The sequence below is a fragment of the Oncorhynchus masou genome, chromosome 28 (genome assembly GCF_036934945.1).
Source record: "Oncorhynchus masou masou isolate Uvic2021 chromosome 28, UVic_Omas_1.1, whole genome shotgun sequence".
NCBI classification, from domain to species: Eukaryota; Metazoa; Chordata; class Actinopteri; order Salmoniformes; family Salmonidae; genus Oncorhynchus; species Oncorhynchus masou.
Window position 1 is genome coordinate 59,513,333 of NC_088239.1, and position 24,339 is coordinate 59,537,671.

Here is a 24,339-nt window from a genome sequence, read left to right on the forward strand (position 1 = left end):
CAGACTGTCAGGGCTTGGCCTCCCCAGGCACCATCAAACTGCGCCGCGCCCTCAGATGTCTGAGAGGTGTTGGAGGAGAGTAGGGCCCTGCCTGACAAAATAATACAATGCCTGGGCTCTGAGTGAAAGTAGGAGTAGAGGCCATCCAATCTCGTACTAGTCCCTGGCTATGAATGCCACAATTGCAAGCACAATAGCATGCTCTCGCACACTCACTCACCCACACACACACGCACACACAGAGGCCAAACTGTTTCCCTGGGCTGGTGAACGCATTAGATAAGAGTATTGATGATTTTTTTTCTGTAGCAGCTTCGGTGCACTTTAGATAGTGAGGCCTGCAATCTGGAAAGAGCAGCAGGAGAGTAGAGAGAGAAGAAAGAAGGTTGAATGAAGGGTGGGGAGGAGGAGGAGCTAGCCTGAACACTCAAAGGTGAGTCTGTCAATGCAAAGTGAAAATAACTGTCAATATAAAGTATATATTCAGTGCCTTCGGAAAGCATTCAGATCCCTTGACTTTTTCTACATTTTGATAGGTTACAACCTTATTCTAAAATCGATTAAAGTGTATTTTTTCTTCATCAATCTACACATGATACCCCACAATGACAAAGCAAAAACATTTTTAAAAACATTTTTGCATTTAATTTTTTTTATAATAATAAAATATCACATTTACATAAGTATTCAGACCCTTTACTCAGTACTTTGTTGACGCACATTTGGCAGCAAATACAGCCTTGATCTTCTTGGGTGTGACACTACAAAGTTGGCACACCTGTATTTGGGGAGTTTCTCACATTCTTCTCTGCAGAGCCTCTCACACTCTGTCAGGTTGGATGGGAAGTGTTGCTGCACAGCTATTTTCAGGTCTCTCCAGAGATGTTTGGCCCTGGCTGGGCCACTCAAGGACATTCAGAGACTTGTCCCGAAGCCAATTCTGTGTTGTCATGGTTGTGTGCTTTGGGTCATTATCCCGTTGGAAGGTGAACCTTTGTCCCAGTCTGAGGTCTTCTGTACTTTGCTCTGTTCATCTTTGCCTTGATCCTGACTAGTCTCCCAGTCCCTGTCGCTGAAAAACATCCCCAAAGCATGATGCTGCCACCACCATGCTTTACCGTAGGAATGGTGACAGGTTTCCTCCAGACGTGGCACTTGGCATTCAGGTCAAAGAGTTAAATCTTGGTTTCATCAGACCAGAGAATCTTGTTTCTCATGGTCTGAGAGTCTTTAGGTGCCTTTTGGCAAACTCCAAGCTGGCTGTCATATGCCTTTTACTGAGGAGTGGCTTCAGCCTGGCCACTCTACCATAAAGGCCTGATTGGTGGAGTGCTGCAGAGAAGGACAACCATCCTTCTGAGATGGTTGTCCTTCCCCACAGATGAACTCTAGAGCTCTTTCAGAGTGACCATCAGGTTCCTGGTTACCTCCCTGACCAAGACCCTTCTCACCTGATTGCTCAGTTTGGCCAGGTGGCCAGCTCTAGGGAGAGTCTTGGTGGTTCTAAACTTCTTCCATTTAAGAATGATGGAGGCCACTGTGTTCTTGGGGACCTTCAATGCTGCAGACATGTTTTGGTACCCTTCCCCAGATCTGTACCTCGACATAATCCTGACAATTCATTTGACCCCATGGCTTGGTTTTTGCTCTGACATGCACTGTCAACTGTGGGACCTTATATAGACAGGTGTGTGCCTTTCCAAATCATGTCCAATCAATTGAATTTACCACAGGAGGACTCCATGCAAGTTGTGTCTAAAAACCTGTTTTCGCTTTGTCATTATGGGATATTGTGTGTATATTGCTGAGGATTTCTTTCAATTTAATCTATTTTAGAATAAGGTTGTAACATAACAAAATGTGGAAAAAGTCAAGGGGTCTAAATACCTTCTGAAGGCACTGTAAATTGTATTTGTATAACATTTTTTACCTCCACTGACATCACGTCTTATCTTGCCCGATTTCTATGTGATTGTGTACACGTATTGATTGACAACTGGCTCCAGAGCCACTCAGGCCTCTTAAAATACCAGGCCAGGGCTTCAGGTTTCAGCCACAGGCCTCAGGCCCCCCTATTGTCTGTCTCCCCGGCTGGCTCCAGCATGGCCCACCTCTCCATTCACTTTCACTGCATTGTGTTGCTCCTCCAGCACCTAGCCAGCCCTGCCACTCCTACCTCCTACAGGCCCCAGCATGGTGGGGCTCACAATGTCATCCTGACAGGAACATGGCTGCCTAAACATACTGGTAGGCGAGGCTCTCATCATGCTAGCCATTCTCAAGCGTCTTCCCTCTCTCCAAGCTCTTTGGTCTTCGCTATCACTCGTAGTGTTTGCATTCTCTCCCAGTCATTATCGTTTCACCTTTTCAACATGTTTCTCTGCTGTTATATTTGTGTAGGGTAGAGTTGTTATCACGCTAGGTGTGTGAAAGGCCAACGTTATGTTACCTATCGCTCCAATACAACAATCCAAATCCTGTTTGTTTGTATTATAGATATACATGTTTTGTTAGCGGCTGTTTCATTTTTGTAAATTAATGTGCTACAAATGTTTTATGCATATTCAAATATTTGTTTTCTAACATCTTTGAGAAAATGGAACAGCAAAAGTGAGCAATCGATCTAAAATGGTTGACCCATGTCAGACCATCATACTGTATCTCCTTCCCCTGTGGAAATGCCCTAAGCACCCAGCTAGCACATACTGTTCTGAGAACCATGTTTCTTAGATCTTGGTGCAGGAAGGGTGCCAGATAGTTGCTTGACTTTGGAACATTCTCAGCATATTTTGGTGGTATTTAATAACTTAAATAATTAATTTTGGTGGTATTTAATTACTTTAAAGTTCCAATGCAGCTGTTTTTATTTTTTTAAACATTTCTGGGTAACAATTAAATTCCTTACTGTGATAGTTTTTCCAAAGAAATTTGTAAAAAATTCAACCAAATTACCTTCTTAGCAAATATGCATTTCTTAAGCAAGAATTTCGCTAGGACTGTCTGGGAGTGGTCTGAATGTGTTGTTGTCACCAGGCAGGCCAAAACACCATCACACCAAAACAGACTGAAATGTTAAGTATTTTCAAACAGCTCTTACACTAAAAGGGCATTATCATAATTTTCACAATTTCACATTATTATTCCAACCTCATAGTGTGTAAATATTCAATCGTCCTGATTGCTGATTGGTTAAAACCAAATTTCAGTCTATCCAGCTATTCAACAAGTTACCACCTGCTAAATATATGATGTTAAAATGCCTATTTACTCTGTTCCATCTGAGTGCTCAATCCACAGGTACATCACACCAGCCAGGCAATTTATAAACTTGACCTCAACTATATAAAGCATCTAGACATTTGTATAAACCTTGCTGTCTGTCTCTCCGACATTTGCAACATTGTTTCAATATTCAAATTCGATCTCCAGCTGTCACATTGTAATGAATGAGTCGGGAGTCTGGTTAAGACATACAGGCAGGCAGCTTTTCTCAGTCAGTTGAAATCATGAATCAGCATATTTGTTATGGATATATACAAAGAAATGTCAATAGAAAACAGGTAAAACTAAATGAGTTTGCTGTCTTTCCAGCTTCAGTTTGAAGTGATTGTGTCACGTTCTGACCTTAGTTCCTTTTGTCTCTAGTTCAGTTTGGGGCCAGGTCCAGTGCCATGTGAGAGTGGGCTTCCAGCCAGGGCGTATTGTGCCAGCCCAGCATGTTTGGTCTCCGGTACGTCGTTTCAGCCCAGGGCATCCTGCGCCAGCGCTGCGTGCTGTGTCTCCGGGGGCTGGGAGGGTGCAATGCATCCTATGCCTGCGCTCTGCCCGTGCCGGGCGAATGTGGGCATTGCGCCTAAGGGAGAGGTGTGAGTGGTATGCACCAGATCTCTAGTGCTCACCCACAGCCCGGTTCAACCTGTGCCTGCACTCTGGAGGGTCCGGGCTAAAGTGGTCATCCAGCCTGGAGGATTGGTGTCAAGGCTGCGCACCAGAGCTCCAGTGCTCCCCCACAGCCCGGTCCATCCGGTGCCTCCTCCACACACCAGGCCTCCTGTAGGTCTCCCCAGCCTGGTGGGTCCTGTGGCAGCCCCACGCACCAGACTGTCTCTCCGTCTCCTCCCTCCAGATTCTCCCGCCTGTCCGGCGCTTCCAGAGTCTCTCTCCTGTCCGGAGCTGCCAGAGCCGCCCGTCTGAGAGCCCCTTCACTCCGGTGCTGCCGGAGTCTCCCACCTGTCTGGCGCTGTCAGAGTCTCCCATCTGTCCGGCGCTGCCGGAATCTCCCTTCTATTCGGGCCCGCTGCAAGGGTCCCCAGTCCGAGGTCGGCGGAGAAGGTCGCCGCTCCGACGTCGCCACTTAAGTGGGCCAAGACTATGGTGGAGTGGGGTCCACGTCCTGCGCCAGAGCCGCCACCGCAGACAGATGCCCACCCAGACCCTCCCCAATGGGTTTAGGTTTTGCGTCCGGAGTCCGCACCTTTGGGGGGGGTGGTACTGTCACGTCCTGACCTTAGTTCCTTATTTATGTCTCTAGTTTAGTTTGGTCAGGGCGTGAGTTGGGGTGGGCATTCTATGTTTTCTGTTTCGTATCTGTACCAGACAGAACTGTTTCGGTTTTTTTCGTTCACGTTGATGTTTAGAACGACCAGCTGGCTTGGGTAGCAACCTAAACATTTTGTTGGGAGGATGAATCTTGTGGAAGGATGAAATAGTATGAATAAATTCATAAAAATAAATGTTTTAATGAAAATATGTCAATTCTTATTTGAATATGTTGAATAAAAGTCATTGAATAAAAGTCATAATGCCCTCGAAGCCGTTGGGCATTATCACTTCATCTCGGGACAAACAACACTGTGCCAATATATCTTCCAAACACTGGCTTCTCAGGCATTATAACTTAGCCCTTGTGTAGTCTTAACATTCTGTATACTCCCCTTGTCATAAGGGTAAAAAATGACCCGCCTTCACTAAACCCCTAAAATAAAGCAGCTTTATTACATTTTAAACCCAAAATATATTTTGCATGAAGAAACAACTAGTCACTCATCACAAACTGTGAATATCTGGTTTTCCCTCTTCACAATGCAGAAAGACGTTTAATCAGTATCACAACACACCTGTCATAATTGAGGTTTATTATTGTTATTATTGTTATTGATAATGGTACCACAGAGGTGTCAACATTATTTTTTTTTAGCAAGAGATAGCACTTGTATAGCCTAAGAAAGTAGCAGAAATGTGCAGAAAGTAGTTTCAATGCATTTTATTGAAGGGAGACAATAAAAGTCTTGAACTTTTTTGGTAAAATGGTGATACATTCATATATACTGTACAATGAGGAATTCAACTACAAAATACTAGTCTTCTCCCATTTTTTAACCATTGCCCCCACCCACAAGGTATATAAACAACAACAATAAATAAGAATCAAATAAGAAAAAAAATATACAACACAAAAATGTGAAGATTATAAATGAATCAACTCTAATTAGCACATGTAGGACAGTATGCAAGTGTGTGTGCATGGACTTTGTAGATGTATTTCTCACATGTGCAGCACATAGTATTTGTTTTACAGTCCTTCTTTGGGGGGCAGAATTGGCTTCTCCTCCACTTGCCTGCCCAGCTACAGCCTCAGGTGGATCAGGACAAGATTCAGCCCCCTGAAGAGCTTTCACAAGCGCTGCAGAGGCTGCTGTTCCGCTTATCAGGCATCCAGGTAGGCTTGATCTTGTTCCAAATCACCAAGGCGTTGTATGAGGATACATCAATGATGTTATGGAAGATGACCAGGGGCTAGCGTGCAGTGATCCTCCTGCAGCTGCAAGTTCCAACCACCTTGTTCAGGTTGTCCATACCCCCTTTGTTGTGGTTGATGGCTGGCTTTCTGTCCTCACGATCACTGATCTCAGCCGTTTTGTGCAGTCTGCTCAGGAGGACCACATTCTTGTTCCTCTTTGGGAGGTAAGAAACTAGAGTGGTGGTGGGGCTGAAGGCAAACTTTGTTGAGAAGGCCTCTCTCCCCCTTGTTGAGAGGAGTGTAGGGTGGAAACAGGCTTGTTCTTTCTAATTGTGCCAACCATGGTGATCTTCCTCTTCAGGAGCTGCTGGCTGAGTTCAATCAGTGTCTTTGTGGTTTTTGTGGTGTGTATGATGGGGCCAGAGTTGATATATCCAGATGACATGATTTTAAAACAACTCCTGGAAAAACTCCTGGTCTTGGGGAAGATGAAACCACTACCAAACTTGATCCCCTTCACATTTTCTCACAAGCGAATGGGCTATCAATACACAACATTACATTAGTCGGCTAGCTAGACTCACTGAAAAACAGTCTCTTTCCATGCAATACAGCATGTCAGATCGATAATGTTTGTGTGTATAGGCTGCTACATTTACGCTACAATTAGCTAAAACAGCCAACATCAGTATCGGCCCGATGTCTAGTTTAACGCCGATGTTAAAAACCGATGTCAAAGCTACCGTGCATACCTATATAACATAGGCTCATGACGTAATGACGCCATATAAAACTTTGCGCTTCACGTGCAACACAGCATTCCTAACCCAGCCCTCACAATGTCTGCTGTGTGGATCGAGCAGTCAACAAGTCGAGCAGTCATTTGAAAGAGTAAGAAATTTTCAACTCAAAGGCGAGATCCATTAAAGCGAAGATAATGGAATTCATTGCCCTTGACAATTAACCGTTCTCTGTCGTGGGTGATGTTGGATTTTGTCCACTGGCCAAGCACCAGTACACACTACCAAGTGTGCCATTTTTTCAGATTTTGCCCTAGCGGAGTTGCACAGTAATAGCATCACTGCTATTAGCTACACGACATACATACAACGGAACACCGTTAGGGTCAGCGTGACGGTTGCACTGTCAAAGGTGTACTAAAATGTCTGCAAACAAGCAAACACCAGCCACGAACGATGTGTTTACAATACAGAGTTGGTAATAAAGCATAATTTGTTCGATCGCAACTTCTGGGGTAGCTAGCTTTAGCTTGGCACCTAGCTAGTATCAATACAACCAGCCTGAAAACAATGACCAGTAGAAACTGCAGTCATTTTCATTATTCTTAGCAATGAATTTGGAATCCTTGTGAGTAAATATTAGCTAGGTTGCCACTTGTTGTTCGCCTATTGAAATTGAACTTCAGTTCATGAAACTAAATAGCTAGCCAGCTACTTAACCCTGTTGCCCCAAAGCTAACGTTATAAGCAGCCAGCTAGCTTCATCTGGCTAGTGATGCTCGACCGGACTGGGTTATGTGTTGTGAAGCTAGCCACAATAAGGATTAGGCACAACAGTGGAATTTGCCTTCAAAATGAAGGCAAACCGCAAATTCCACTATTGTGCCTAAAAATTAAGGCAAACAGCAAATTAAGACAGATGAAAATAAATAGTAGAATTATGCCATACTTTTATTTTGATGGCTAACCGCAAAGTCCGCTAATGTGGCGAATCCTTATTGTGGCTAGCTTCACATAGATGGGTCCGACCACCATTAATCAAATAAGAACTGTCTTATAAATTAGGGTTATTTTAGATGATGACACCTAGCTATATAGTTAGCTAGCTGAAACAGATGTTGTTTTGCTATGTTTTTGGGGAATATCATTGTTTGCATCCATTTTTTTATGACGAGCACTGTAGGTGCGCGAGACAACTTTACCAGCATCATAGTATACGTATCGTTGAATCGCTGTGACATATGAAATTCGAGTGACAGTGTAATCAATGTGTAATAACTACGTAAAACATTTATGAGCGCGTTAAATTATTATGTGACAGTCATATTCAGTTGTGTTATTTGACACATTAAAAATAGTGTTATTTGACGTGTATCTTTTTTGACACACAAAGACCCAAACGTCGTTCCATAGAAATCCTGGTTGTTAATGAAACGACTGAACAAATGAACAACGAAACATCACAGCAAGTAAGTGAAAGAAATCGTTTTTTTTATGATGTGTTACTGGTAATGGGGACATACGTAAATACCAGCAAAATAGCTTTTTGTTCAGTGTGTGTGTGTGTGTGTGTGTGTGTAACCATTATTTAACTAGGCTGCAAGTCAGTTAAGAACAAATTCTTATTTACAATGACAGTCCGAATGACGCTGGGCCAATTATGCGCCGCCCTATGGGAGTCCCAATCACGGCCGGATGTGTAACAGGCTGGATTCAAACCAGGGACTGTAGTTACGCCTCTTGCACTGAGATGCAGTGCCCTAGACCACTGTGTCCATGTGTGTGTGTGTTAACTATTTAACTGTACTAGAATGCTTAAAAGGACACCATTTTTTTTTATATCGGTATCAGGTTTTTTTTTGTCAAGGAAAATATCTGATATCGGTATTGGCCAAAAATGTAATATCTGTGCATCACTAGTTATCACTTGTGCTAAATAAATATTGTAAGAAAGTGGAGAGAGTGTCTTGAGCTTTGTGCAGCAGCACTCCAATATGAAGTACAGAGAAATTGTGAGAGAATTTACAAATCATGAGGCAAATAGGGGTAAAAACAGCACTTTGCCCCTCTTTTTAACTATTTGCGTCTATATATTTTATTAAACTATCAATATACTCTTAGGCAAAATACAGATTTTTAGGGCAATATTGGTAGAAATGTTACAGGTGGGGAGGTTCAAGAACAAACACAACAATGTTATTGGTGAATACATTTTAAACCCTATAGAGCTCAAACCAGTACTGTCATGATCCTGAAATTTTGCAAAAATAATGGGTAATAGCAAAATTGTATTGTACTGGGAAAGGTGGGTTAATCTGTGGATATTGGAGGGGTGGAGTTAAGATCAGAAGGAACGGTGGATTGTCCGCTGGTGGTGAAAATCCAGCACTTACAGAAAGAGGAAATTAGGAATATAGGAATAATTATTTAACTACAGTACATGTACCGTACAGAACATGTGAGATAAAATAGCTGTAAGTAGCAGTAGAAGTACTGTTCTCTGTTAGTTTACTGGTATGATTCAGGAATAAATAAATAAAATGAGGGGGATTGGAAATTATGCAAAATGTTTAATTGACAGAACCCAAAACCACCTGGAATATTGAAGCTGACTAACAGTGAAATGCTTACTTTACATATAGGTATGGGCAAAGTGACTAAGCAACAGGATAGAATATACACAGCAGCAATGTACGTGATGAATGAAACGAGTTAGTGCAAAAAGGTTCAGTACAGATAGTCCAGGTAGCTGGTTAACTATTTAGCAGTCCTATGGCTTGGAAGCAGAAGCTGTCCAGGGTCCTGTTGGTTCTAGACTTGGTGCATTGGTACCGCTTGCCATGCAGCAACAGAGAGAACAGAGCTGGGGACTAAGCATGCACCCCTGAGGGGCCTCCGTGTTGAGGGTCAGCATGGCGGATGTGTTGTTGCCTACCCTCACTACCTGGGGCGGCCCGTCAGGACATGCAGGATCCAGTTACAGAGGGAGGTGTTCAGTCCCAGGGTCCAGAGCGTCGTGATGAGCTTGGAGGGGTAGAACGACGAGCTGTTCAACATCATATTCATTCTACACATTAACATCAAAAAGCTCTACATTCTGTTATCAATACATAAAGAAAACTTTTTATAAAAAACAAGAACACTTAAGTAGAGTTCAAAAAACATTCTGTGAATGTTATTTAAAAACATATACATCCCGTTCTCAGCGTCAACAATACTCTCTCTATCCTCTATCTTGTTAAAGATGATGTCCGAGATCTTAAGCACGTAACATATCATATGAATTGCAATTTTATTTTCTTTAAAATGTTTGTAGGATGCAACAATTCATACAACATGGATGACGTAGTACATAATTGCGGACAATTTTTGGGGACCCGTTTTGGCTTGTGAGTACTACTTTCTAAACTACTGGCTGAAATAATACTAAAGCTCTGAAGCATCACTTTAAGTCTGTTCAGGTGTGTTGGCCACGCCTACTAATTGGCAAACCTGATCTTAAAGGGTGCTTGTTTCCTTTGTTTCCTTTGGTCTGTTTGAATAGACAAAAATGAACAGCTTTGTATGAATAAAAAAACATGCCATGCCATCTCTATCCTGTTGGCGCAGTGGACAAAGGACTCTATTCAATCCCTAGCCTTGAAGATCAGCTTGTAGCTCCATTGACAATTAAAAGCGATGTTCCCATGGTCACGGAGACTGCATTCAATCTAAATAAAAAATGGACAAGGAGCTTCCTTGATACTTCAGCGATACAGTTTGAATTCAGCCCTATTCCAACTGTAATTGTGGCGGAAGGTAGCCTAGTGGTTAGAGCGTTGGACTAGTAACCGAGAGGTTGTGAGATGAAATCCCTAAGCTGTCATTCTACCACTGAACAAGGCATTTCATCCACTGTTCCTAGGCTGTTATTGAAAATAAAATTGTGTTCTTAACTGACTTGCCTCATTAAAGAATTACAGGGCTAGAGAACAAAGGGTCTAATGTTAAAATCTCACTGATGCCATGTCACAATAAAAAAAGACTGTTTGCATGATCATTGAATTTCCATGTGTCACTGTATCTCTGCTTGGAGTTGAAAATAAACACTTTCAAGAAACCTGAGGAAACATTCTCAGAACCTCACTGCAACCTTAAAATCAACATTCCCAGAAGAGACTACATTTTCACTTCTGTTCTCATAACATTTAAAAAATGTTCTGTTTTACTGGTCAGGAAACGTGTGGCTTCTTTCCCACAACCAATGTGAAACCAAAAGCACATGTTCCCCCAACTTCCAAGGATCCAAATGTGCTAGCTACATCCCACCATCATGTTTCATCTAGGAAAGGCATGTAATGAAATTTGCCCTAAATCACAGACATCAGGCCAGGGGTTGAGAGGTTAAAAAGAGCATGAGGTCAGGCCCATATAACCCTCCCAGAGCAGAATGAAAAGGAAAGCCCACATTTGTCCCTGCAGTCCCAGAGGTCGAGGGTTAGGGTTAGGGTCAGGAGGTCAGTGTCACTGGGAAGCCAAGGCCTCTCTGGTCTTATTTATTATGGCAGCGAAATCGAAGGACCCAAAAAATTAGTGTTTTTTTTATGCCAGGGTTCAGGAGAGGGCAAGGCGACATTATTCGCTGCCCCGTAATTGAGGGAAAAGGAAGTCTGAGGCAGCGTACGCACACCTCAGGGGTCAGAGAACAACAACGGGCACCTGTGACCTGACGGTGGTGTGTGAGAGTGAGGGTGAGGTTGAAGGTGCGGCGGCGAGCAGGAAAAAAGCATTGAGTGGACAAATTGGATTCCTTGCCTGAGCATCTGCTTATACGTATTCATAAATATGACAGATGCTCTCATAGGCGGGGCGAGTAGATTTGTCCGTTAACAGAGTTAAGTGCTATTTGCTCACAATGCTATTATTCTAAATGGCATTATGTGGGATGCAGGCAGGGGTTGGAAAGATGATGGTGTTTGTGTGTGTGTGTGTGTGTGTGTGTGTGTGTGTGTGTGTGTGTGTGTGTGTGTGTGTGTGTGTGTGTGCGTGCGTGCGTGCGCGCGTGTGTGTGTGTGTGTGTGTGTGTGTGTGTGTGTGTGTGTGTGTGTGTGCGTGCGTGTGTGTGCGTGCGCGTGCGTGCGTCTCTGAGGTAGTGGCTGCTGGTTTCAATATTGAATGGGTATTGATGTCTGGATGGAAACAGAGTTGATTGGGATGGATGGCATTGCGGCCTGAGGTCTGAACAATAGCAAAGTAATAGGTTGAAAGCACTTTGGATTAAAACTGCATAAGGCCTTGTGTTGACTGTATGGACAGTAGTACTGTAGTGTCTGGAACAAAATCATAGGACTTATGGTTATGAGATCATCACAGTACGGTACGAGTAAGGGTACAGTAGTTTGTGAGACTCAAAATTAGGTCCCTAATAGATACAAACCTCCAAATGGCTAGAAGGATAATGTCCTATTTTGGGGCCTAAAAAGGTGAAAAAGACCACAGATTGACTGTCCAGTTGTTAAGCTTCAGGGCTGAAAATCTAACTTCTACAGTCCTAACTCAAGACAGGACTGTCTCCATTCTCTCCCGTCACCTCAGGCCCAGGGAGAGCCCTCTCTCTCCGCTTATCTCCAACACTGCCTCTATGTGACTGTCCACCTCAAACAGCCATGGGTCCTCGCAGGCGTCACTCAGGCAATACCACGGGCCATCCATAAATCACTAGCAGGGCCCACAACACATCAATGAGTGGCATATCTAACATCTAAGCAAAGTTTAACGACTCTCATAAAGGTTAATGAGTATTCCTCTCCATGGAAAACGAGACTGTCTCTATGCTATCTGTCTCTAAAGATACTTAACAATGGCCCTTATCATACACATTGCAGGAGAGAGATATTGTCTGGAGCTGGCTGCTGTAATGGGGCTAATAATGACTCTGCTCCAGTCACCTGAATGCTTGGAACCATGTACCCTATTGGACGAGATACTGAGCGCCATGATATCTGTATCTGTCTCGGTTCGATCTCTACCTAGAAATGCTTGTATCTATAGGGGAATGTACTCTTTGATAAGAAACCAAACGAGGTGTGAATATTGTTTTTCAACATGGTGACCTCAATATAAGTCAAACGTTGTATGTGGGAGTCTGGTCAGATCGATCGTTGTATGAGGGAGTCTGGTCAGATCGATCGTCGTATGTGGGAGTCTGGTCAGATCGATCGTTTTATGAGGGAGTCTGGTCAGATCGATCGTTGTATGTGGGAGTCTGGTCAGATCGATCGTTTTATGAGGGAGTCTGGTCAGATCGATCGTTGTATGTGGGAGTCTGGTCAGATCGATCGTTGTATGTGGGAGTCTGGTCAGATCGATCGTTGTATGTGGGAGTCTGGTCAGATCGTTGTATGTGGGACTCTGGTCAGATCGATCGTTGTATGTGGGAGTCTGGTCAGATCGTTGTATGTGGAAGTCTGGTCAGATCGTTGTATGTGGGAGTCTGGTCAGATCAATCATTGTATGTGGGAGTCTGGTCAGATCTTTGTATGTGGAAGTCTGGTCAGATCGATCATTGTATGTGGGAGTCTGGTCAGATCGTTGTATGTGGGAGTCTGGTCAGATCGTTGTATGTGGTAGTCTGGTCAGATCGTTGTATGTGGGAGTCTGGTCAGATCGTTGTATGTGGGAGTCTGGTCAGATCGTTGTATGTGGGAGTCTGGTCAGATTGATCGTTGTATGTGGGAGTCTGGTCAGATCGATCGTTGTATGAGGGAGTCTGGTCAGATCGATCGTTGTATGTGGGAGTCTGGTCAGATCGATCGTTGTATGAGGGAGTCTGGTCAGATCGATCGTTGTATGAGGGAGTCTGGTCAGATCGATCGTTGTATGTGGGAGTCTGGTCAGATCGATCGTTGTATGAGGGAGTCTGGTCAGATCGATCGTTGTATGTGGGAGTCTGGTCAGATCGATCGTTGTATGAGGGAGTCTGGTCAGATCGATCGTTGTATGAGGGAGTCTGGTCAGATCGATCGTTGTATGAGGGAGTCTGGTCAGATCGATCGTGGCATAGAATAATCACAGAGTACACTTTGTCCACCACCACTCCCACTTTGCAAACACTTCAAATAGATAATAGAAAAGTGTTGAGTGTTTATGTGGCCCTTCCATCAGAGGAGTGCACTACTCCCCATTATAATGAGCTGTTGAGTGGAACTCTTAATCTGGTAAAACGGCTCTACTTACCACCTTTATCAACATGTCAATCTCTTTTATAAGCATTAAAACATCACATTAAATTATTGAATAAAAATGTTCTTCCACCATCTTAAATCTGAAAGCTATTATTGAAATGCTTCCTTTGACAAATGTCACTGCTCATTTACTGTAAACAGCCAAGTCACAGATAGCTCGTAGTTGAGTATAAGTTATTGTATGGAGATAACAGATGTTACATCACCTCTAATCATTGGGCTTTGTTGTACTTTGAAAGACAGTGATCTGGGGAGCCACCTAACCTATTGTCTAGTCTTTATCCACCACTGTCATGCTTCCAGACGTTTTGGTCTCGGGGGTCCACAGGGTCCGGACGCTAAGCAGGTAAGTTTCCCTCAGGCCCTCTGCCTCCGGGTGGTAGAGCAGATGGGGGGGGGGGGGGGCACTGGGGACTGGGACTACGGACTGGCGTCAGGCTAATTAGGCCGTCAACACTGAGCAGCATGGTGTGATAAGAAGCAGACAGATGACAGGAGGTGTACGAGGCCAGCTGGAGACAGTCTTATCTACAGGGTGGAGCAAGGCAGCGACCGTCCAGCTTCCTCACGCAACACTCCCCCACCCCGAGGAGGGAGAGAGCAAGGGTGGGGAGGGGAGGGGGGGAGGGAGCTGATCACCTGTGAGTCACCGCTCCTGCCCCCGAGATACACTCACAAACACACACATACACACAAACGCACACATACGCACTCTCTCAAACACTCGCACACACAGACATGCTGGGTGTCAAAGGCTCCCTTTGTCACCATGAGGTCTCAGTGCCATCTTGTGTATGGAGTTGTTTCTCTACCTCCACTAGTGAAGAAATGTGTGTGTGGCTGTGTGTGGGAGTGTGTGTGTGTGTGTGTGTGTGTGTGTGTGTGTGTGTGTGTGTGTGTGTGTGTGTGTGTGTGTGTGTGTGTGTGCGTGTGTGTGTGGCTGTGTGTGTGTGTGTGTGTGTGTGTGTGTGTGTGTGTGTGTGTGTGGCTGTGCGTGGTGTGTGTGTGTGTGTGTACACCTCTATGTTGTTTTGCAGCAGTGTCACACCTCACCTGTCTCGAGTGCTGAATGGCCCTGAACTCCTGACACCAGCTGCATTTATGTTAAGATGGTTGATCTGAAAGATCATTATGATGTACAGAAAGAGGATGATATTGAGCTAATGATTGTGAACAAAAACCTCTTCAGTCGTCTTGCATTGATTTTCTTCTCAATAGTGAAAACACTAGAGCAAATACCTTGTCTGGTTAAACATTAAAAAACATTGGAGTAAATGTTATTTTACTAGGCAAGTCAGTTGAGAACAAATTCTTATTTTCAATGAAGGCCTATGAACAGTGGGTTAACTGCCTTGTTCAGGGGCAGAACAACAGATGTTTACCTTGTCAGCTCAGGGATTTGATCTAGCAACCTTTCACCCTAAGCCCAACACTCTAACCACTATGCTACCTGCCGCCCCAAAGAAGAAGAAGAAAGACGTAGAGAGAGATCTCTCTCCGGTGTCCATGGTACTCCATCTGTTTTGATTCATTCTAAGAGGATGAGCCGGGGGTAAACTGATGACCATATATTTCTGTTTGTGTATGGGACATTTATGGGCATATTAGGCCCTGGAGTGAGACATCCAGAAAAGAAAAGAAAAAATCCATCCGCTGCCGTGCCGGGGTGCATATCAGAGAGCTCTCTTCCTGAGGGCTGTCTCTGAATGAGAGCGACTCTGGCTCCTGGCTGTCTGCGCCTTTCTCCCCGCGCTCACTGCACACCACATTATTTTTAACCCACTGCCTCCAAAAGGAAGCTGCAGACGTTTGGCCTCTGAAGTCCAGCACAATGAGCCTACACCCCCACCCTCCACCCTCCCTCAACCCCTTCTTTTGCCTTCACAAACACACACACACACACAGACTCACACACACGTAAACGCACGGACGCACACACATACACACGCAAACGCAAACCCTTTGCTTAGAATCCTTCCTCCTGTCGCCAGCCCCAGTTCTGTTTGTTCGTAGTGTAGTGGTGCTAGTTGTTTTGTGTGATGTCAGAGCTAGGGGTCATTCTGGGTCAGTGGGCTGTAAATGAGGTGCCACTAATGACAGTAAACACAGTGAAGTCACTGCCAGACCTAGCTAGCCCGCTGAGGCTGGGGTAGTGGGGTGGGGGTCCGCTTTATTCACGGAAAGGGAGGTCCCCCAAACCAACGGCCAGCCAGCGCGGTTACTTTGAAAAGCAATCAGGCTCATTAGTTGTTTGTGTTAGCTATCACGGACAGGGTGTGTATACGTAAGATGGCCTTATCCATTTTCTCCACTTCCTTCTCTGGAACACCTCGTTATGCATCACCAAGGTGATTGCTGTTTTGTTTCTGAGTCTTGAACATGAAAGTGGCGTTAATTAACACCATAATAGTTGTTGAAGTTGATCCTCATTCTTAGGCTATATTTCGTTACCTTATATGTACAAAACGTTAAGAACACCTGCTCTTTCCATGACATAGACTGACCAGGTGAATCCAGGTGAACGCTATGATCTCTTATTGATTACACTTATTAAATCCACTTCAATCAGTGTAGATGAAGGGGAGGAGACAAGTTAAAGAAGGATTTTTAAGCCTTGAGACAATTGATAAATGGATGTGTTTGTGCCATTCAGAGGGTGAGTGGGCAAGACAAAATATTGAAGTGCCTTTGAACGAGGTATAGTCGTAGGTGCCAGGCACACCAGTTTGAGTGTGTCAAGAACTGCAACTCTGCTGGGTTTTTCACACTCAACAGTTTCCCGTGTGGTCCACCAAGAATGGTCCACCACCCAAAGGACATCCAGCTAACATGACACAACTGTGGGAAGCATTGGAGTCAACATGGGCCAGCATCCCTGTGAAATACTTTTGACACCTTGTAGAGTCCACGCCTTGACGAATCGAGGCTGTTCTGAGGGCAAAGGAGGTGAACTCAATATTAGGAAGGTGTTCCTAATGTTTTGTACACTCTGTGTATATCTCAAGTGTAAACGAAACATCACATTTCGATTGGGCCTCGTCTCTGATGAATCCCCCAGTGTTGTTTGGCATGACTCCACGCTGTCTGATAGACTGAGCGGCCTCTCTACCTCGTCCAGCCCTCCCATGATGCCTCAGAAGGTGATCAGCCGTCTGACTGAGCGGGGTCTCCTGGATATTTAACAGAGACCCTGTGCAATGGTAGAAGCCCCCCCCCCCCCCTCAAATTAATAATTCACTGAGAGACTGAAATCTGATTGACCCAACCTCTAAAGACATGGCTATTGAAATCAGATTACCGATGGCTGAGTCCTGGTTTGCTAGCGCCACATTAACCACAAACGGTTTGGCCTTGAAAACTTACACCTCTTCTCTGATGGAGAGAAGGAAGTGGAGAGAAAGATGATCAACTGGGGGAGAACTGGAGAGTGACGGCTGGGGGAAAATTGAAGGCAATTAACTCCAGTTCTTCTTATCTGAATCGATGAGATGAGGGGTCACAGGTCACAAGCTCACATTGCACACACTCTCTTGTATACACAGTCTTTCTCTTCCGCACGGGGTCGGTATCACTCTCTCTCTCTCTCTCTCTCACTATCTTTCTCATGCTCTCGCTCTCTGTCCCTCTCTCACTCTCTTACAGAGCGACAGCTCGATGCATGTCACAGGCACTAATAGAGGGGAGACAGCTGTGTACTATTCTGGTAGATAGGCAGTACATTGAGGCTTCTCTTGTCATTTGCTACTGCAGTTGTAGTTTTTGTTAGTCTTTAGTCAACATTATTTCTCCAAATTCTATCATTAATTTTGTGTACTGAATTGTATCGGTCCCCAGTTGTCCAAAGAAGAAACGTTTTTGACATCCTGCTTCGCAATCTATCCACCAGTGAACACTGTTTGTCAAACCACCCCGAAAGTGCCTGGTCAATTGTTCTTGTACTTGAAAGTCAGTGAAGCTTTGTCAGGCTTGTCGCTGATAGCCTTTATCTTCTTCACACGCTGCCCAGTATTTTTAGCCACAGTCACAGTTGCCTGTTCCGGTGATTCTTGAGAGAACTCTATCTAAAGGCCCCCCAATTGTATTTTTAGACACGGGTGAAAAAGGGCTGCATCATTTAAAGGACCTTACCCATGTAGGGCAGCCTGAGGAGGGAGAGGTGAGATGGTCTTAGTGGCTGGGTTGGCTACGTTTGCCTGGTTCTGGTTAAGCCATGAAGGTGGTGCCTCTTTTGCACACTGTATCACTGTGGAGGAACCTGTGGTGCTGGGATGAACAATGAGTTAGCACTGCTGGGCTGCTGAGCTGAATGAGAATCCGATACTATTTATAATGGCCACAGGTCAACATCCCCTAGGCAGAGGCAAATGCAGAGGCCTGCTCAGTTCAAAAGAGGGAATAATTCCAGGAAGCAGCCAGAGAGGATATACTCTCTCCCTCTTCCCTCTGGAGTCAGCAGCCACAGCCAAGATGGAAGGGGTGTGTGTGTGCTCTCAAGTGACTGTGGGTCTGTGTGTCCGTGTGTCCGTGTGTCCGTGTGTCCGTGTGTCCGTGTGTCCGTGTGTCCGTGTGTCCGTGTGTGTGTGTGTGTGTGTGTGTGTGTGTGTGTGTGTGTGTGTGTGTGTGTGTGTGTGTGTGTGTGTGTGTGTGTGTGTGTGTGTGTGTGTGCATGCAGTATGTGTGTGTGTGTGCACAGCGTGTGTGTGCGTACGTGTGTGTCTGCCAGACAGCACAAATGTGATCCAATTTTTGTGAGTCATAGACATAGTAAATTCATCCATATCAAAACATACAGGTAAACCATCAATGACCTAAACACTCAAATACTTTTTCAGTAAGAGGTCATTCACCTGAAATTAAATTGAAGATGCAAACTGCATTAACACGTTGGGCCTCAAAACACCAATGTGTCCTCATGGAGCCTAAGGAGCCAGGAAACATGAGTCAAATGTTTCCACAGCTGTGCCTTCGGGCAGAACGGGCCCAAGCTATTTCTCACAAACAATCACTCCCATAAGGAAGTGAATAGAAATAATCTGGCTCAGATGCCGTCCAATTAGTGATCCAACAATGACGAAACACTTGAGCAGAAGATGCCGTGTGGTCTTGAGATCCCTCTTGAGCAGGGCAGCCCTTCACATCCCCCCACCCTCTATCAGATGAGGGGCCATGATGGAGCCTTATGCCAGGGTCTCTGTCTTTCTGTCTGTGTGTGTGTGTGTGTGTGCGTGTTTGTGTTCGTGTGTGCGTATGTGTGTGTGCGTGTTTGTGTGCGTGTGTGTGGTGTGTGTGGTGTGTGTATCCACATTGAGGAGGGGGTTCAGGTTCTCGGCTAGCCAAGTAACAGATACAGCGGACATTCCACAGAGAGAATTCCATTCAGACTCTTAATGAGGTTTTTCTAGTTAGTTCTGAGTAGGAGTCGGGGACGAGAAGGTGGGGGGGTCAATTTTTGTAGAGGGGAAAAACAGCCGAGTCCTCCACTCCAAACCAGGTTCGGCGGCCGTGTTTCATTTCCTGGAGCCTGTAGTGGTTCCTCTTAAATAGCATGACCTGTTGAAGCCAGTTAAATCCCCAGCGTCCTGATTAGAGAGAGCCGGGACCCAGGGCTTGTGCACAAGTACGACTATACTTTAATTCAATTTATCTTTATAAACATACACATCTGCGACTGATTTAACAGAAATTTTTTGAGATATCTTTTACTACTTTGACAGAAAGTTTGGCTCCATTTACCTTCGGTAAAACCTTTTTCTACCTAAACACTCTGTATCTGGATATTGATCACTTACTGTACCTCAGTCTTGGGGTTAGAGTTGTAAGTGGGGTATAAACCAGTACATAAATTAGCGGTAATAATGGAGTATTAATGGCAATGATCAAAAGAGATTTATATCAAGATTGTTACTCTACATTTTTTTGTGTCATTTCTTGGGATTTTTTTTTTCAAATCATCAAACTATCAGCGTTTTGTGTGATGTGGTAGGTTACTCTTTATAGTTGCTGCCAATGGGCGAGTTCATTTTGCATCGCTCGGTGCCATAGTTATGCCACATATGCTGATATACCGTGGCGAGAGTAAATAGCAGCATGTAACTAAGCAGCTAAAAATAACTTGGAATCACTAGACTTCCTGTTTGAGTCGTGCTTATGTTTGCAACACTGACAACCATGTTTGTATGAACGTGTCAATGTATTTTCTGTATTTTTCTGTATTTTCTACTCCCCTCCTGAAAAAAGAACATGAAATTGTGCTTATGCTTACTAAGGCATGGAATGCAATAATGTGAATAGTTTTGTGTATAACATAAAGTTTGTAGGCTCCACAGGTGACCAGACAAAGGCGATCAAGGAAAGGGAACAGCAGGGGATCACACAGTAGCTGTATTGGCAGCGGAGTGGGCACTCAGCTACGGGAATAAAATCCTGCACATGCGCAGAGATATCCATATTTTTGGCCTGGGCTAATTGGGATACAGTAGACTCCTCCTCCAGTTTTCAAATTGAACATTGTTATACAGATTCAACTAAATTCTACCCACACTATAACATGCTTATTTCAGTCCACTGTCCTTCATACAACAGTGGCAGCCACAATATCATTATGAAATGTGAAACGATGCGTTTCCTGTAGGATCTTCTCTACAGTCTTATGGGATCCAGCTCTACGTCCAGCCCATCATCAGCTAGACTCCTGGAGTAGGGTGCATTGTAGTGGTAACATAACAGATGGCTGCTTCTAGAGGGTTGGCTGTCACTTGTGGCCTGTGTAGAGGTCACTGTGCTGGGCATTGTCACAATCAGACAGAGCCCCCAGCCAGTTCCAGGTCATGTTCTGGAACCAGAGGTCAGCAGAGGTCATTCCCCCAGAGCCCACATTCTGATTTGTCCATGTCATTACAGCCTGGCTGCTGCAGTGGAGGGAGGAGGGGACAGACATAGCTTTATGTGTCTGTCTCCCCGGACATGGGTTCCAATACAGGGGCCAAGAGCCACCTTTGTCACCCACTGACCCCTCAGACAACGGAGCAATCATCAGATAATAACATTTAGAGAAGGAGGAGAAGAGGAGAAGAGGAGGAGGGAGGGTTGATCTAACAGACAAACATAGAGGCATCATAGAGGACATTAGGGCGTTGGGTAGGTTCATCTTGTAATGTATCGGAGGGGAGATAAAGAAGTGTAACAAATCCTGCTGGAGAGAGAATGATAAGCATCACTTATCACAGTGAGAGCCGGGCCATTAGCAGTCACTATACCACTGCATTAGCACTATCAGTAGATATGATGAGAATGCCCAGCATCCTGGATGTTTGTGTAGGAAATCATTAAACATCACAGCCAGTGTGTGAGTGACACAGCTTTTGTACTAATATATAGTAAGCAACTTAGTTTCTTGTCATCAAGGTCATCCTGGACAGGAATACAATGAAACATAGTTCAGCTGAAATATGCTTGATAAAGGTTTAGTACACTATGATTTTTTGGAATTCAAACCACTTTTAATTTCCTTATACCACAAACTGTAGTGCCCTCCCTTTAATAACTGTGGATGTTAAGACCCTCCCTTTAAGTAGTCAGCCTGCCCATTGGTAAAGTCACTTGTCAGGATCCCTGTCTCTACTTCTGCCTATTCCTCTGCCTCTTCCTCTGTCTATGCCTCTTCCTCTGTCTCTGCCTCATCCTCTGACTCTTCTCCCGTGCCTTCCTCTCTCTGCCTCTTCCTCTTCTTCTGTCTCTTCCTCTGTCTCTGCCTCTTCCTCTGTTTCTTCCTCTGTCTCTGCATCTTCTTCTGCCTCTGTATCTGTTTCTGCCTCTTCCTCTTCCTCTGTCTCTGCCTCTTCCTCTACCACTTCATTTGCCTCTGCCTCATCCTCTCTCTGCCTCTTCCTCTTCCTCTGCCTCTTAATCTGTCTCTGCCTTTTCCTCTGACTCTTTCTCTGTCTCTGCCTCTTCCTCTGTCTCTTCCCCTGTCTCTGCCTCATCCTCTGTTACTGCCTCTGCCTCTTCCTCTGTCTCTTCCTCTGTGTCTGCCTCTGTCTCTGCCTCTTCCTCTGCCCCTTTCTCTGACTCTTCCTCTGTCTCTGCCTCTTCCTCTGTCTTTTCCCCTGTCTCTGTCTCTTCCCCTGTCCCTGCCTCTTCCTCTGTTTCTGCCTCTGTCTCTGCCACTTCCTCTGTTTCTGCCTCTGTCTCTGCCTCTTCCTCTGCCTCTTCCTCTGCCTACTCTCGTGGACTGGTGTTTGTATGGGGGGGATGTCTGGTGGGGGTAGAAGCACAATGTCTATCTCTCTTTCTCTCTCTCTCTGTCTGGAGAGACTCAGTCTGGTCTGGGTATAGGAAGAGCAAGAGCTTCAGGCTGAGGATCATGATAGCTATGGTCAGTGGGGCTCATTGTCCTTGACGCCCCCTACCCCTCTGCCCCCCATCCCCTAACCTCCGTCATTATAACATACCCTACCACCACCACCACCACTTCCACACACACACACACACACACACACACACACACACACACACACACACACACACACACACACACACACACACACACACACACACACACACACACACACACACACACACACACACACACATCACCCTCCAACCCACACCGCGCTGCTCTCCTCCTGATCGGATGACATTATTAACAATCATTACTTGGACACCAGGAAGTGGATAGATCTCCGGCTGGGGCTGGAGCAAGATCAGGTTAGCCTGACATTTGTAAATTAAATGAAAGCTGGGATGGCCTTACACAGCCTCTGCTTTTCATTATCATTACCAGGGCAGAAAATAACTTCAGGCCTGTGTGCAGTGTGTTGTTATACTGACAATCTACCACTTAACATTAAGGCTGTACATTAGTTGAAATAGAAGCATACAGATTATTTTATTTTACCTTCAAGACCAATGGTTTGCACTGTGACATCTCCTGAAAGCATCAAGATGACAACAACGGGCCTAATGAATTATTAAAGACCATACATTAACATTACACCACCACCCTATATTACATTTAGGGTTCTGATGGTGAATATTTAATGACCATGTACACTGGGGGTGATCCTTGTTTTCTAGCAGACCTCTTTGAACTCTGATACAGGCCTTTTCATTTTGTGGCCTTGCCTTGTGATTTGTGAGTGCGTGTGCGTAAGCGTGTGTGTGTGTTTGAGGTTTGGGTTGTTTTGTGTTGTGTGTGTCTGAGTTGTGTTCAAGGTGAAAGGCTTTCACTTGCAGGCAGGGGAAAGCTGACACCTAGGAGTCAGTCAATCAGTCAGTTAAATGCCTGGTCTGGTCTGGTCCATGGATGCCTCAGTAGCTGTTGTTCTTGTATGACACTAACCACAACTACCGCAGGACTGCTGCTGCTGTTGTCACTGAGCATGTTGCTGTGCAGAGAGAGCTTTCTGAGAGCTCCCATCAAGTGTAATCAGTCAGACATAAAGGTGTGGTGTGCCTGCCTGCCTGTCTGCCTCACTGCATGTCTGCCTCACTGCATGTCTGCCTACCTGCCTGTCTTCTTACCTGCCTGTCTGCCTATCTGCCTCCCTGCATGTCTGCTTGTCTTCCTACCTGCCTGTCTGCCTACCTGCCTATCTCCCTACCTACCTGTCTACCTACCTGCATATCTGCCTACCTGCCTGTCTTCCTACCTGCCTACCTGTCTGTCTTCCTACCTGCATGTCTGCCTTCCTGCCTGTCTGCCTTCATGCCTGTCTTCCTACCTGCCTGTCTGTCTACCTGCCTGTCTTCCTACCTGCCTGTCTTCCTTCCTGCCTGTCTTCCTACCTGACTGTCTGCCTACCTGCCAGTCGTCCTACCTGCCTGTCTTCCTACCTGCCGGTCTGCCTACCTGCCTGTCTTCCTACCTGCCTGTCTTCCTACCTGCCGGTCTGCCTACCTGCCTGTCTTCCTACCTGCCTGTCTTCCTACCTGCCTGTCTTCCTACCTGCCTGTCTTCCTACCTGCCGGTCTGCCTACCTGCCTGTCTTCCTACCTGCCTGTCTGCCTCCATGCCTGCCTACCTGCTTGTGCATGTGTATGTGTTTAATAGCATCCTGAAAACATTTCTAAATACATCAAGCAGTGTGTGACTTCTCGGCATTTGAGATGCAAGATGAGGCTCATACATAGAGGGTATGGTATATCTAGACTGTCCATAGAGCTGAGTGCTCTCTGAAAGAAGAGGGGGGTGACACCTACTGTAAGACTGAGGCCAGTCTAGTGCAAAGGACACCAACTTCCTGACTATACTGTTTGCAATGGCCCAGGATTAGCTGCTACATTAGATCACAGACTGTATATTGGTAGTCCTTATTAAAGTATACTGTGTTAAATACATGACGTCCTGTATGATTCAGAAATATATTGTCAAGCCTTACATTACATCAAATGTATGCTAGCTATTTATTCTATGTATCACATGGGAGTTGTGGTGGATATTACAGGTAACTGCAGTTGATGTTACTTACTAGCAATGTCTGTTGTGTTAAAATCACTACCGGTACACTGTATGCTCAAAGAATCACATTGTATACAGGGTCATATTTCAGTATGGTAGAATTATTTGACAGGGGGTTGTCCTCGTTGATGAATAGGCGCCACGACTTGATTGGGGAAGGCTGTGCTTGCTCAGTGG